The 12084-nt window shown below is 38.3% G+C and overlaps 1 pseudogene; it reads right to left on the bottom strand.

The window, feature by feature from the left end:
* Positions 1-573: 573 nt before the first annotated feature.
* On the bottom strand, positions 574-1513 carry LOC122702931 (annotated as a pseudogene).
* Positions 1514-12084: the final 10571 nt, after the last annotated feature.

Genomic DNA, 12084 nt, shown 5'->3' with positions numbered 1-12084 from the left:
GGTGGGAAGTTGCTGTGTAGCGCAGGGAGCCCAGTCTCAGGTGATGACCTGGAGGGATGGTGTGGGGGAGGGATATAGGAATAATCATGGCTGATCTGTGTGGTGCTGGAGAAGACTCTTGAGAGTCCCTTGGACTGCAAGGAAATCCAACCAGTCCTTTCTAAAGGAAATCAATCCTGAATATTCATTGGAAGGACTGATGATGAAGCTGAAACTCCAATACTTTGGCCACCTGATGCGAAGAACTGACTCATCAGAAAAGACCGTGATGCTAGGAAAGATTGAAGGCAGGAGAAGGGGATGACAGAGGATGAGATGGTTGGGTGGCCTCACCGACTCAATGGGCATGAGTTTGAGTAAACTCTGGGAGTTGGTGATGGACAGGGAGGCCTGGCGTGCCATAGGGTTGCAAAGAGTTGGACATGACTGCGCGACTGAACTGAACTGAATTGAAAAATACAGTATAAAAAGAAATGGTTAACTTCTAAACTGGGAAATGTAGAGATTTTTTTAAAATTTTCTCTGATAACCCTGTGGCCAGTATTTAAAGCATTTTAAAATAAACTCATCACACTACTTTTTCAGTAATAATTTTCTCAGTGCGGCAATCACATCCTTGTTCCGAAGGCTGTATATCACGGGATTGAACACAGGAGTCACTGTGGTGTAGAAGAGAGAGAGCAGCCTGTCCGTTCCTGCAGAGTGTCTGGATTCGGGCCTTAAGTAGGCAATGGCAGCAGATCCAAAGAATAAAAGCACAACCAACAGGTGAGACGAACACGTGGAGAAGGCTTTGGCTAGCCCTCTGGCTGTTGGCAGCCTCAGAACGGTGCAGATGATTTTGATATAAGAGGCAAGGATCAACATAAAAGGTACGCCAACAAACAACAGAGCTACTGCATAGACTGCCAGCTCTTGCACAGAAGTGTCCCCGCAGGCCAGCTTCAGAACGGGGGGCCCGTCACAGAAGTGGATGATCTGCTTCGAATGACAGAAACGCAGAGTGAAGATCCAACACGTTTGCCCCATCTGCACTGGGATTCCACTGACCCAGGAGCCCACAGCCAGCTGGAGGCACCTCTTTGGGGTCATGACCAGGGGGTAGTGCAGGGGGTCACAGATGCCACACAGCGGTCATAGGCCATCACTGCCAGGAGGAAGCACTCAGCAGCTGCAGTACGAGGAAGAAGCACATTTGGGCAGCACAGGCCAGCACAGAAACGCTCCTGTCCTGAGTCCAGAGGTTCACCAGGATCCTAGGGAGAGTGACGGACACGTAACAGATTTCCAAGGAGGAAAAATTTGCCAGGAAAAAATACATGGGTTTCTGCAGACCTGGGTCAAGCCAAGTTATTATTATTAAGAGGCCATTTCCAATTAAAATAATGATGTAAGTGATGGTGAACACCCCAAATAATAACCCTTGTAGGTTTGGAAGGTCAGAAAACCCCAGTAGTGCAAATTGGATCACTGTGGACATGTTGTCGTTTGCTTCCATCTCTTCATATTTCATCTGTGGGAATGATTCAATCAGAGGCACTGTCATTTCATTTTTATTGACTCTTGTTTTTTGTGTATAAACTAGATTATATGTCTTCTTACTTTTCATTTCCCTATAAAAACCAAACTTATAATGCCAGGTACTCTAAAAGTACAGAGAAGTATACCTTTCTTTTTTTTTTTTTTTTCATTTATTTTTATTAGTTGGAGGCTAATTACTTAACAATATTGTAGTGGTTTTTGCCATACATTGACATGAATCAGCCATGGATTTACATATGTTCCCCATCCCGATCTCCCCTCCCACCTCCCTACCTTTATTTATCATTAAACCTATCTGAAAGAAAAAACTTCAGTCTCTGTTTTCTCTACCATATATCATTTTATTGCTTTGATTCTGAAGATGTGTGATTGCAGTTTTGCTATTCATCTGAACATTTAAAAATTCAAATTGAAAATTATGTTCAGTTGTAACAATGATTTCATGTTTTCAACTGACATGCTATTTTCACCTCTCTATTCTGTTTTCCATTATTATCAATTCAAAATTAATATTATTCCTGTAAATATTTTGTAAGCCACTTAAAATTGTTTTGGGGATAAAGATAGTTAATTTTTAAAAGGATGATCTTCCAGTGGTATTTCTATATCTTGTTTGTCTTTGACATTATGCATATTTAGCTCATTTACTATAAAACCAAATTAATGAGGTGACCATTGAGTATTATGGGATACGATTTATCTTTTAAAAGAGTGTACTTCAACGTAACGTCTATGAAAGCAACAGTCATAGATTTTTTTTTTAAATATCTAATTTCTCTTTTTATTCATGTATTTATTTTAGTTTGGCCACATGGCATGTAGGATCCTAGTTCCCAGACTAGGGATCAGATCTGGACCCTCACAGTGGAATCAGGGAGACTTAACCACTGGACCACCAGGGAAGTTCCAGTAGTCATAATTTTTACCCTAATTTTTAATTCAGATTTTCCAACTTGGAGAAAAGAATCATTAAGCTGATCTTTCTGTCCAGGAACACCCAAGAGATAAGAAGTAGGTACATCTGGCACTTATGTTCCTGCTAGGGGTTCTAACTAGAATGCTCACCTCTCACATAATTACTGCATGAAAGAAACATCAGCCACAATTCACCTCTGAGATCTTCCTAAATTACTCACATCCTTGATAATTGCTATTGTTCTGCTGGCCCCGTGTAATTCATTAATTCTTGTGGGTTTTTTTTTTTTTTTTGCATTTTTGTGTATGTTTGTTTATGTGAATGTGAATATGTTGAGTTGAGGTTGCCCATCTTTGTTAAATACTTGCCCTTTGCTATAGCTAGATCTTAAGCTTCTTATGATATTCTATACATCTTTCTATGGAGTATATAGTATATTTTTCACAAAAGCAATTTCTTAATTTATTGAATAAATTAAAATGAATCAACTTGATTGTTTCTTTACAATAGTCCCAAGATGTAAGTGAGGATTTGTACCCCAAATTCAGAACAAGCTCCTGTACCCTCCTGTTTTATTTACTTATTTAATTCAGTGTAGACTGTAGTACTTGTATACTGATTAAAATTGCTTGTTGAAAGAATCATCAATCTTTTTAGACCAGTACGGTTCAAGTGTACCTTCTGTAGAGTGTGTGTGTGTCTAGAAATTATACTCTTTTCACCCACTCTTGTAGAAGTTACAAATTGCATCATTGTTTTCAGTATATCATGCATAACTTTCATGGTATGTCTTAACTAATTTGAAAGTTCACAAAGACAAGGCCACTGCAAAGAAGAGACAAACCTATATCCGTATTCTAACAGTTTTAAGTGAGGACGAGGGTCAGCATTTCAGCTGCAGAAGTGTAGACACACATGTGGGGCAGAAGGAGCAGTCCATCCAAACCTTGAGCACCCCGAGGAATTCCTTTTCCCTGGGGACGGGGGAGCCGGGTGGGCTGCGGCTTTGGGGTCACACAGGGTCGGACACGACTGACGCGACTTAGCAGCTGCAGCAGCAGCAGCAGGAAAAGGAAAGCTAAATAGGAGTCTGTTTTATCATCTGCAATATTTCAGACCACTTATATATATTTATATTTTACATATAGTATATATTAAGGATCAAAAGGTATTTAAACTTAACTCATTATTATAGAATTTTCCCAATGAAAATGTGACTTTAAGAAATATAAAAACGCTTTAACTGAGTCTTTAAAATGATCAGAAATGGGGGTCTGATAGGTGACATTATTAAGATATGATTTTATGTGTATAAGACCATGAAACAGTGCCTATTTTTTTTCACTACCTTATCCTGACACCTTTATCCATGTTTATTCACCCGTTTAATTCAATGTAGAGTGTAATACCTGGATACTGATTAAAACTGCTTGTTGAATGAGCGCTCAGTCTTTTCAGTCCAGTATGCACCATGCCCTACATTGGTGAGTTAACCTCTGCCTTCAGAAACTACTGTCAGTGGTTTTTCTTTGTTTGCTTTTTAATTTTATTGTATCTTCTTTTGATAAAAGGTATTTTCTCATTTTTTGAACTTCTATCTAAATTATTCCTTTCTGTTCAAGTAGGATAGTACATTTGAATATCCCTAGGTCAAGAAGATTTCCTGGAGAAGGGAATGGCTACCCACCCCAGTATTCTTGCCTGGAGAATTCCATAAACAGAGTAGCCTGGTGGGTTACGGTCCATGGGATCGCAAAGAATTGGACATAACTGAGCGACTAACACTTTCACTTTTTCACACAGGGTAGTACATTTGAAAATTATACTGAAACTCAAGTTCAAAAAACAGCCAAAAGAAGTAAAAAAACAGAACTTGCACTCAAAAATACAGTGTTTTTAATTTACTGAAATCTTTTTTATTCTTAACTTTGCTTTTCTTTGTCAAATGCAGCAAGATTTTATGAATCTTAAGTGGAATTATCAATGTAAAATCATATTTAAATTAAGAAATACTAAAGTTATTCAAATCCTACCCAAGTTATGCTTAGTATTTTTTTATTTTTTTTTTAATTTTTTTTTTAATTTATTTTTTTTGGTCATACATTGATATGAATCAGCCATAGATTTACACGTATTCCCCATCCTGATCCCCCCTCCCACCTCCCTCTCCACCCGATTCCTCTGGGTCTTCCCAGTGCACCAGGCCCGAGCACTTGTCTCATGCATCCAGCCTGGGCTGGTGATCTGTTTCACCATAAATAGTATACATGCTGTTCTTTTGAAATATCCCACCCTCACATTCTCCCACAGAGTTCAAAAGTCTGTTCTGTATTTCTGTGTCTCTTTTTCCATTTTGCATATAGGGTTATCGTTACCATCTTTCTAAATTCCATATATATGTGTTAGTATGCTGTAATGTTCTTTATCTTTCTGGCTTACTTCACTCTGTATAAGGGGTTCCAGTTTCATCCATCTCATTAGGACTGATTCAAATGAATTCTTTTTAATGGCTGAGTAATATTCCATGGTGTATATGTACCACAGCTTCCTTATCCATTCATCTGCTGATGGGCATCTAGGTTGCTTCCATGTCCTGGCTATTATAAACAGTGCTGCAATGAACATTGGGGTGCACATGTCTCTTTCAGATCTGGTTTCCTCAGTGTGTATGCCCAGAAGTGGGATTGCTGGGTCATATGGCAGTTCTATTTCCAGTTTTTTAAGAAATCTCCACACTGTTCTCCATAGTGGCTGTACTAGTTTGCATTCCCACCAACAGTGTAAGAGGGTTCCCTTTTCTCCACACCCTCTCCAGCATTTATTGCTTGTAGACTTTTGGATAGCAGCCATCCTGACTGGCGAGTAATGGTACCTCATTGTGGTTTTGATTTGCATTTCTCTAATAATGAGTGATGTTGAGCATCTTTTCATGTGTTTGTTAGCCATCTGTATGTCTTCTTTGGAGAAATGTCTGTTTAGTTCTTTGGTCCATGTTTTGATTGGGTCATTTATTTTTCTGGAACTGAGCTGCAGGAGTTGCTTGTATATTTTTGAGATTAATCCTTTGTCTGTTTCTTCATTTGCTATTATTTTCTCCCAATCTGAGGGCTGTCTTTTCACCTTACTTATAGTTTCCTTTGTAGTGCAAAAGCAGGAATCCAGATAGGAAAAGAAGAAGTGAAACTCTCACTGTTTGCAGATGACATGATCCTCTACATAGAAAACCCTAAAGACTCTACCAGAAAATTACTAGAGCTAATCAGTGAATACAGTAAAGTTGCAGGATATAAAATTAACACACAGAAATCCCTTGCATTCCTATATACTAACAATGAAAAAACAGAAAGAGAAATTAAGGAAACAATACCATTCACCATTGCAACAAAAAGAATAAAATACTTAGGAGTATATCTACCTAAAGAAACAAAAGACCTATACATAGAAAACTATAAAACACTGATGAAAGAAATCAAAGAGGACACAAACAGATGGAGAAACATACCGTGTTCATGGATTGGAAGAATCAATATTGTCAAAATGGCTATTCTACCTAAAGCAATCTATAGATTCAATGCAATCCCTATCAAGTTACCAACGGTATTTTTCACAGAACTAGACCAAAGAATTTCACAATTTGTATGGAAATACAAAAAACCTCGAATAGCCAAAGTAATCTTGAGAAAGAAGAATGGAACTGGAGGAATCAACCTGCCTGACTTCAGGCTCTACTACAAAGCCACAGTCATCAAGACAGTATGGTACTGGCACAAAGACAGAAATATAGATCAATGGAACAGAATAGAAAGCCCAGAGATAAATCCACGGACCTATGGACACCTTATCTTTGACAAAGGAGGCAAGGATATACAATGGAAAAAAGACAACCTCTTTAACAAGTGGTGCTGGGAAAACTGGTCAACCACTTGTAAAAGAATGAAACTAGAACACTTTCTAACACCATACACAAAAATAAACTCAAAATGGATTAAAGATCTAAATGTAAGACCAGAAACTATAAAACTCCTAGAGGAGAACATAGGCAAAACACTCTCTGACATAAATCACAGCAAGATCCTCTATGACCCACCTCCCAGAATATTGGAAATAAAAGCAAAACTAAACAAATGGGACCTATGCTTAGTTTTATAAACTCAATCTCATCAAAATTTTTCTTCTCAAATTTTGCAATGTTGGTTTCCAACCTCCAGAAACCTTTAGATAGTACTACTGCTACACTCAGAAAGAAGAGCCACTAAATTATTCAGCTTACATAGTCACTTTTGTTTTTATCCAAATAACTCATGTTTGCTTTTCTGGTCTTTCCACTGTGTGAGGATTATAATAAGCAAGTACATCATCTATCATTAAAATGTACGTGGTGCTATTGAAAGCAGGTTTGTAAAATCAAATTGAAGATAGGAAGTAAAAGTCTAAAATTGGTGACTCCAGAAGTTTAATTCCTTGCGTGCTGCAATCCATGGGTTCACAAAGAGTCAGTCACAACTGAGCAACTGAACTGAACTGAATTCCTTATTTGAAGTTTCTAAAGATTAAAATGAAAACATACCAAAATCTCTTTCGTATTGTCAGATTCAGTTACCATCAAAGTTATTTTTAACGAACAGTATTTTATGTTAATAGGATGCAAAATCCTTTTAGTAAAGTTCATTTACTATCTTATTCCTTAGTTATATACAATTAATTTTAATGAGATAACCCCAGGTTTAATACATGCAAACTTCTTAACTACATACTTAACACATAGCAATCACTTAATAAAGGTTAGCATTTAAATGATTATGATAGTGATGCCGAGGTTGGTAAACTTTGGTATAGTAGCCCACTATATTATAAAGTACTTTTGTAATTTTTTTATTTTATAATATAATAATGTGCATCAGAAAATTAAAAAGGCTATCTGAATCAGGGTTTTGAAATTAAACAAGAATAACAACAAAAGTTTCCTTGCTAAACTTTCTGAAATGAGTGTTTTTTGTCTGATGTTACATATAAATAGGTACATTTAAAACTAAATTCGACATTGGACAAAAATGAGTCATGCTTACCTGTTTAGATTGAAGTTAAATACAATGCTTACCTTTATTAATTGAGCTATTGAGTTAAAAGCTGATAGAAGCTGTGAACCTTTTGTGTGTCTTTTTCGGTAGTTAGGTAATTTTTGACACCAAGTATCTGATACCAGGCTTAATCACTCTCTAAAATATCTGCTATCTTCATAATAAAGAGTGCTCTTTAAATAGGAATTATTCTTACTCTTGGGATCAGCTTCTTCCCCAGGTTACTTTCTAATTGAACTAAACCTTTCTGCATGCCACTCAAGAAGTTTGGTGCAACAAGCAAAACCATATCTGTCTATACCACGCGTTCTCTAAATTCTCCGTCTCTCTTCCTGTATTTTGTAATTATTAAGAAATACAAGCATTGTAAAGCAATGATTTATGATGATTGATATATTACTTTTATAAAATAAAGATGGTCTAAAAAGATGTAATATACACTGCCTTACAGGGAATTTTGCTTTTCTCTCTCCACGTATTCTGTGGTGAGAAATCCAGGACCATCGGGGCAGCTGTGTCGTCTTCAATACAGACCTTCCTCTCTAGGTCCACATGGGTCAGGTAGTCCTCAGTGCCTCCCAGACGACAGGTGGATACAAAGGAATGCTCACTCCTTTTTAGGTGTGCAAACTGGAACCAGAATCCTGAACTTCCAGGCATGATCCCTCACATCAGCGTTAGTCACAATTTCACACTGAACTGGGAGAGAGGATGTGAATACTTCTAGCTGCGCTGCCATCTGTCCAGCCCAGACTCTCATTTCTACCAGCTGCCCTCACTTGTCCAAACTAAAACTCCAAGAAGTTACTATATTGTCTCCCCAGCCAAGGATGCCCTCAAGTTAATTGTGGCAACTATCAGTACAGAGACTACCAGGTAAAAGAACAGTATTTTCTGTACCACGCCATACAAACAAACTCAGACACAAACTCACAAAATACAATGGAGAAAGATATTAGATTTAACTACAGGAAGTAGGAATAGATTTATACTCTTATGAAGATTAATAAGACACAGTTTAGAAATTTGATGCTCATGCATTGAAAGCTATTCAAGTGTTATATATGTACACACCAATTTTGAATTATATTATTTTGTAATTTGTTTTATTTTAATTCTAACAATTGAAATACATGTGTAGCATAATCTCAGTTTTGTTTTTATTTGCATTTTGATAATGGCTAATGGCAGTGACTATCCTTTATGTGATTATTTGACTTCTGCTATCTGCTTTAGCAAAATATCTATTTAAGAGTTTTGTACATTTAGTGGACATTTAGATTACTTCCATGTCCTGGCTATTGTAAATAATGCTGCAATGAGCATTGGGGTGCATGTGTCTTTTTGAATTATGGTTTTCTCAGGGTATATGCCCAGTAGTGGGATTCTTGAGTCAATGGCAGTTCTATATTAGTTTCTTAAGGAACCTCCATACTGGTCTCCACAGTGGCTGTATCAATTTAAGTTCCCACCAACAGTGCAAGAGGGTTCCTTTTTCTCTATACCCTCTCTAGCGTTTCTTGTTTGTAGATTTTTTGATGATAGCCAGAGAGCTAGTGGGAACCTGCTTTAAACTACAGGGACCTCAACTCATTGCTCTGCGGTGACCTAGATGATGGGATGTCAGGGGTCAGAGGGAGGGGACATATGTATACATATAGCTAATTCACTTTATTATACCATAGAAACTAGCACAATATTGAATACCAGTGACACACCAATGAAGAAAAAAAAAAAAAAAACTCATACGTCTGATGTTAGATTGCTTCTTTTCTTCCTGTTGGCTTTGAGATTATTTGCATAATCTTTCTGTATATTTCTTATTTGATATATGCAACTTTCAAATGTTTTCCCTTTTAGCTTGTATTTTCTATTTGGACTTCCCTAATTGTTCAGTTGGTAAAGAATCCACCTGCAATGCAGGAGACCTCAGTTCCCTTCCTGGGTCAGGAAGACTCCTGGAGAAGGGATAGGCTACCCACTTCAATATTCTTTGGCTACCTTTGTGGCTCAGCTGGTTAAGAATCTCCATGAAGTGTGGGAAACCTGGGTTCAATCCCTGGGTTGGGAAGATTCCCTGGAGAAGGGAAACACTACCTACTCCAGTATTCTGGCCTGGAGAATTCCATGGACTGTATAGTCCATGGGGTCACAAAGAGTAGGAGACAACGGAGGGACTTTGACCTTCACTTTATATTTTTGAAGGCAATTGGGACAACTTACTTTTCCTTTAGATAACTGTTATAAACATTTTGCTGACTTTATCTTGATAAAATTTTAGATGTAGGAGCTTATTAGGACTGTGTGAATATTCACAAAAAAAAATAAATTGAAAATAAGCACAGATCAGTACAGATACAAGTATTATTAATAATATCTCTTGAAATCATTTTTATCATTGGGCTACTATTTCAAGTAATGATGAAGGAGTCATAGTTGTTGTGAACCAAATTATAAGAAAATGTGTAAAGTCTGCAGGTTTAACAATGCTTTTACATGTTAGAATTATACAACAACAAAACAGATTATGAAATGAAATATTATTTAAAATGTAAGATATTTGTCGAACAACTGCTTTCAGATCATCAAATGTCTACCTGTGGAATATCATAATTATGAAAGCCACACTTACAGACACATACAACACTTTTCTTTGAAATATCAGTAGGTCATTCCAGGGCCTTTCTTACTACTCTTCCCGTTGACTTGTGAATATATTAAATTCTTGCAAGATGCTTATGAAATGTGTCTATATTCACATGTGTCTATATCCACAGAAGTTCAGACATCATATGAAGTTGGGTTAAATGCATTCACAGAAAAGAAAAGCACATTTCCCTTGGAACATCCAAAATGTCAATCATAACACACACATTAATGGTACTAAAACCTGATATTCAGTTCAGTTCAGTCACTCAGTTGTGTCTGACTCTTTGTGACCCTACGAACCGCAGCACGCCAGGGCTCCTTGTCCATCACCAACTCCTGGAGTCTACCCAAACTCGTGTCCATTGAGTGGGTGATGCCATCTCATCCTCTGTCGTCCCTTCTCCTGCCTTCAATCTTTCTAGCCTCCGGGTCTTTTCAAAAGAGTCAGCTCTTTGCGTAACATGGCCAAAGTACTGAAGTTCAGCTTCAGCATCAGTCCTTCTGATGAACAGCTGTCAGGGAATGTTTGACGGGAGGATTCCTACATGCTGTCTCTCATGAGTCCTTCGTCCCTCTTCAAGAGGAACAGCACGCTGCTCCCAGGGACTGAGGTCATTGTGTGAGGCAGGCTTGGGTCTCCTTCAGTAAACATTCTCTTTAGGACAAAACTGCTTAGTCTCCTTCCCCTTTCTTGAGATATGGATTGTGTCCTGACCTTGTGACTAACATTACCCCTTGTTCCCTTGGTAATGGTTGCCGTACGTTTGGTTTTCTGATCTCTATCATTCCCGAAAGAAGTTTCTTGTACTGCAGCCTATATACACTCATAGAAAAATCATTAAAGCACCTTTGCTTCATCAGAGCTTAGGTCCCCGGGTCTTTCTCTCTCTCTCTCTCTCTCTTTTTCTGGCTGACTCTCTGGAGTGTGGAGACCCGTCGTGCTCACTTTCCCGCCCGGGCTTCTAAGACCCCCTCGAGAGGGCGCCTGGTGCCTTCGTGAGCGATGCAAGTCCTGTGTCAAGGACTTTATTGGTCCTCTGTGTAAACCAAGGGATATCAGCCTCTTTCTCTCTTTCACTTTCTTATCGTCGACTCCGTACCAGCAGGTTCCAGTCTATTAAAGGACCCCAACAAACAGCCAGGACTGATCTCCTTTAGGATGGACTGATTGGATCTCCTTGCAGTCCAAGGGACTCTCAAGAGTCTTCTCCAACACCACAGGTCAAAAGCATCAATTCTTTGGCGCTCAGCTTTCTTTAGAGTCCAACTTTCACATGTGTACATGACCACTGGAAAAAACGTAGCCTTGACTAGACGGACCTTTGTTGGCAAAGTAATGTCTCTGCTTTTTAATATGCATTTTAAATTTTCATAACTTTTCGTCCCAAGGAGTTAGCGTCTTTTAATTTCATGGCTGCAATCACCATCTGCAGTGATTTTGGAGCCCCCAAAAATAAAGTCAGCCACTGTTTCCACTGTTTCTCCATCTATTTACCATGAAGTGATGGGACTGGATGACATGATCTTAGTTTTCTGAATGTTGAGCTTTAAGCCAACTTTTTCACTCTCCTCTTTCACTTTCATCAAGAGGCTCTTTAGTTCTTCTTCACTTTCTACTATCAGGGTGGTGTCATCTGCATATCTGGGATTATTGATATTTCTCCTGGCCATCTTGATTCCAGCTTGTGCTTCCTCTAGCCTAGCGTTTCTCATGATGTACTCTGCATATAAGTTAAATAAGCAGGGTGACAATATACAGCCTTGACGTACTCCTTTTCCTATTTGGAACCAGTCTGTTGTTCCATGGCCAGTTCTAACTGTTGCTTCTTACCTGTATACAGATTCTCAAGAGGCAGGTCAGGTGGTCTGATATTCCCATCTCTTTCAGAATTTTCTCCA

This window comes from Cervus elaphus, chromosome 1 (assembly GCF_910594005.1).
Source record: "Cervus elaphus chromosome 1, mCerEla1.1, whole genome shotgun sequence".
Lineage (NCBI taxonomy): Eukaryota > Metazoa > Chordata > Mammalia > Artiodactyla > Cervidae > Cervus > Cervus elaphus.
The sequence above is the reverse complement of the archived record's forward strand: the minus strand, read 5'-3'. Positions and strand labels throughout refer to the sequence as shown.